We start from the raw sequence: 4576 nt of genomic DNA on the forward strand, positions 1-4576 counted from the left end.
AGGAACCAATCAGACCCAGAGTCCCCTCCACGCGCCCGCGCCCCCATTGTGATGTGGGAGCCTAGGTCCCTGGCTCACCAGGCCCCGCCCTGCTGGCAGCCCCGCCCCCACCTTTCATTCATTGCTGGCTGCTGGGAGCTTTCAGGTTGCTCCACTGTGAGGGAGTTCCTAGAGATCATCACTTTACAATGAATTACGCTAAAATTACTGTAACCAAATCTGCTTCATGCATTATCTGGCATCCAAAGAACGCCCTTTCCCCTGTGGCCTGTGAGGTTTTTAGAAACTAGAGAGACCCAGGTGCTTTCAGAAAAAGCATTGCCATGAACTTAGTCTACTCTGTGATGTCCACTTATATTTTCAATATATCTATAGATTCAACACATATATATTCAATTTACACTTTTGGAAAATAACACACATATTCAATCAAACAAGAGTAATAGGGGAAATTTCCTAAAATTTATGCACTAAGTACATCACATTTTTCTAATTATCACTTTGATAGAGCAACTTAGAATCTATGGTTTCAGCAAATGAAGACGCTTATATAAAAGAAAACCAGGCCAGATGCGGTGGCTCATGCCTGTAATCCCAGCACTTTGGGAAGCCAAGGAGGCCAGATCATGAGGTCAGGATATCGAGACCATCCTGACTAACACGGTGAACTCTGTCCCTACTAAAAATACAAAAAATTAGCTGGATGTGGTGGCACATGCCTGTAGTTCCAGCTACTCGGGAGCTGAGGCAGGAGAATCTCTTGAACCCAGGAGGCGGAGGTTGCAGTGAGCCCAGATTGCACCACTGCACTCCAGCCTGGGCAACAGTGAGATACCATCTCAAACAAAAAAAGAAAAGAAAAGAAAACCACCACGTAATACAATATTTTAAAATTCATTATCATTGCTACTGTGTTTTTTTGTTTGTTTGTTTGTTTGTTTTTTTGACAGAGTCTCACTCTTGTTGCCCAAGTTGGAGTGCAGTGGCACCATCTCGGCTCACCACAACCTCCACCTCCTGGGTTCAAATGATTCCCCTGTCTCAGCCTCCTGAGTAGCTGGGGTTACAGGCATGCGCCACCATGCCCGACTAATTTTGTATTTTTAGTACAGACAGGATTTCTCCATGTTTGTCAGGCTGCTCTCGAACTCCTGACGTCAGGTGATCCACCCGCTTTGGCCTCTCAAAGTGCTGGGATTAAAGGCGTGAGCCACCGCGCCTGGTCATTGCTCCTTTTAATTAGCAATTACTAAGTAAATGTACTAGCGACTGCTTTGTGACTATGGCAATTTATGTAATCTTTCTCATCCTTGGTTAATCTAAAAAATATGAATAACACAAATTTTATAAACTTGCTCAAAAAATTAAATGAGGGAAATAGAATACTCCTCCCTCCATATATTGGACACTTACAAAATTACAGGCATTGTGTCTAAATTTATACACATGTAACATATGTAAGCCTCATAACAATCCCATCTTTTGTAGATGAGAAAACTGAGGCTCAGAGAAGTTAAAAACACATTCACTATCGTATAGTAATGAGCGATGGAACCGGCATTCAACCCAGTTCTGTGCGACTCCAAAGGTGGTGGATCATCTTAACAAAGACCAAGTTATACCCGCCACATGTAGGTACTCAAAATATGTGGATTGCCTTTTTCTATCCCCTCGTGTGTGAATTTCAGTGGCTTTCACAACCTCAGAACAACCCCACACACCCTCCCACGTTGCCTTTCAGTGGTTCCCTTCTTCTTGGGGATGATTAGGAATCTGCATATTTTGACTACTTCTTCAATCATCTCCTTATAAACATGTGTGGATGAAGTAATGAAATTTTCCAGGCCTTAGGTTACTAACTGAATTAATTGTCTAGCTTATTCATTGCAAATTTGTTTGTAATACAATTTATTACATGAAAAAAATCACAGGATCCACTGAATTTGTGCAGAAAGATCCCAAACTAAACTGCAGGAACATCTTACTGATTACATAGGAAGACCAGCCCGAACACACAAAGCAAGAGTCCCTCCAAAGGCCAGGTGTGGGTGGTTCTTGCCTGTAATCCCAGCAATTGAAAGGCCAAAGTGGTGGATCACTTAAGTCCAGGAGTTCGAGTCCAGGCTGGCCAACACAGTGAGACCCTCTAGGGAAGAGTGAGGATTGCCTGGACTCTTTGTGTTCCTGAGGCCATTTTCCAATCACTTTTTTTTTTTTTTTAACTTAAAAGGTTGCAGAGTTCTCAGGAACAGTCAGATTCACTGTGGAAGGACCTGAGTCCCATGTGTTCAGCTAGTTTAGACCATCTCCTTGTTCTCCTGGGTGACCTGGCAAATGGAGGTTGCCTGCTGTGCAGGCTGCTCAGGTGATTTGTCCAGGCTGACAATGGGAGGACAATTTTGAGCTTTTTTGCGTCCCAGGGTACCCAGAGGGGCGGTGCAGCAGCCAAAACTTCCTGGGATGTGGGAAAAGCCTGTGTCCTGAATGATGAAAATCTCATTCTTCTTTACTGCAAGCTCCTCGGAGCCAGCAGCATCCTGGTTCCAAATATTGGGGTCGCCATTCATTCTTTGGGCTGCCAGATCCTTCGGGAATGTTTCAGAGAACTTCAGGCCATCACCCCCTAGCAGAGCCTTGGATTGTTCCACCGAGGCAGCTCGCCTTGGGGGAGGATGTGGGAGTCGTTATTCCACATGTACCAAGTGTACCTGGAGGTTGCCCTTAGTGATGCAGGCCTGACACAGATGGCCCACTGAATGGCTTCTCCCCAGTGTGGGTGCCCTCTGGATCTGCAGAGCACCGGCGGCGCGACGGGGCAGGGGACAGCACCGGCACGAAGCCCGGTCCCACTCCTCTCTTAAGTCCAGCCGTGTCCTGGACTCCCCCCACAGCAGCGGGCCCTGCCCGGCCTGATGGCCTGGCAGTAACCTTGAGCTCCATCTGTGATAGTGGTGGGCGCCGCACTGGAGACAGGGTGCGGGTCTGTGGAGGGTCCTCCTCTCCGCTGAGGAACTGCGAGCTGAAAGGGGACCTTCCTTGCCAACCGGCGGAGGTGGTGGGGGCTGTGGTCAGGCCCAGGGCGCCTAGTGGCCAGGGGCGGGCTGGCGGGCTGTCCAGCTTCCGGGTCCTGAGCGCTATTCCCTGGGCTCCTCCAGGTTGCCCAGGCCGGGGACTTGGGGAGGAAGCGCTTGCCCAGCACCAGGGCAGTTTCTGTGCCCGGGTCTTCCGCAAAGATAGGTTCGGCGCTGGCCCTTGCAGCGCTTCGCCAAGGAGACAGCTACAGGAGACATTGGCTGTGGCGCGATGCCGACCAGCAGGCGAGGAAGACGCTGCCAGGAGGGCTGAGGCAGAAGAGGGCTTGGCGGGCTTGGCAAGCTTGGCGGCGAGCTCAAGAGGGGCCCTGGCCCCAGCGCTGAGGCGCAGACGCCAAAGAGGCTGCAAAGAGGCGCGACCCGCGACGCTGGAGGCAGGGGAAGGGGTCGGTTCCGCGCTGGGGGCAGCCAAGGCTAGGAGTGGGGAGGAGCCGCTGGGGAGTCAGGGGCGCTGGAGGTGGCGCAGGCTGGGACAGGAACCCGGAGCCAGAGGCCCGCGGGGTCAGCAGGGGCCCCTGCGGAGAGCCGCAGCGCCGGGCGCGGGTTCAATGGGGGCAGCTGGCTCGGCCAGGTCAGATGTGCTCAGGGCTGAGCGAGGGCGGCAGGCACCGCGGTGCCTGATGGCCCCGGGGCTGCCTGCGTGTGGCCAGGAGCCGCTCCAGGATCCCGGCACAGCCACCCTGCCACCTGCCTGCAGGAGCCCACGGGGCGTCACCTGGTGGTGCTCAGCGCCGTCTCCAGCTCCTGCGGTGCTGGGCACTGGGACCGCCGGCGGGGCCCAGCGCAGGTCCCCCTGAAGTCTCTGCTTCTACAGGCTCGGCATCCTTCTCTGTGGGCGTCACCTTGCCTTCCTGCGCGGGCTCCTCAGAGACCATGCTCTTGGCCTGGTCGCTAGGCGAGCTGGTAGGATAAGGTTCCGGATTCCTCAGCGGGTGGGGCCCTAGGCTGTGTGCAGTGAGATCATCAGGGGCGGGGTGCCCAGGCTCTCCTGCTGCAGGAAGTTCAGCGGCTGGAGCTCCGCACAGTTTCTCGCTGTAGTTCGTCTCTGGCCGGCTGCTGCTCTCCACCTGCTGTCTGGGTCGTGGGGCTTCCCCCCCGTGGCCTGCTGGGGAGTCCCTGCAGGGGGCAACAGCTCCTCCTCCATCTTGAGGAATGGGGCTTGGCCTGCTTGCACCCAGACAGGCTGTCATTGGTGCCTTTCAACCATCTACATACACACATATGCACACACAACAACTCACCCTGTGACATGTGCATGCGTCACACACACACACATATATTCAGACACAAGCTGGATGTCTGAAAGATTAAACAGCTCAGAAAACTACCAAGAACAAAAGAGTAGTCAGGGGACGTCTCTGAGTTAACAGAAGGGAAGATAAGAAATCTGGTTGCTAGAATTGCTTATGTAATAAATATAAACCAAAAGATACATATTTTAATACATCCAATGTTATAGCAAAATTCTACCTTATGCTCCAGCA

At 52.3% G+C, this 4576-nt stretch overlaps 1 pseudogene; it reads right to left on the reverse strand.

Annotated features, from left to right (window-relative positions):
• Window positions 1-182: 182 nt before the first annotated feature.
• LOC105466815 (putative uncharacterized protein MGC34800) lies at window positions 183-4282 on the reverse strand (annotated as a pseudogene).
• Window positions 4283-4576: the final 294 nt, after the last annotated feature.

The sequence above is a fragment of the Macaca nemestrina genome, chromosome 18 (genome assembly GCF_043159975.1).
Source record: "Macaca nemestrina isolate mMacNem1 chromosome 18, mMacNem.hap1, whole genome shotgun sequence".
NCBI lineage: Eukaryota > Metazoa > Chordata > Mammalia > Primates > Cercopithecidae > Macaca > Macaca nemestrina.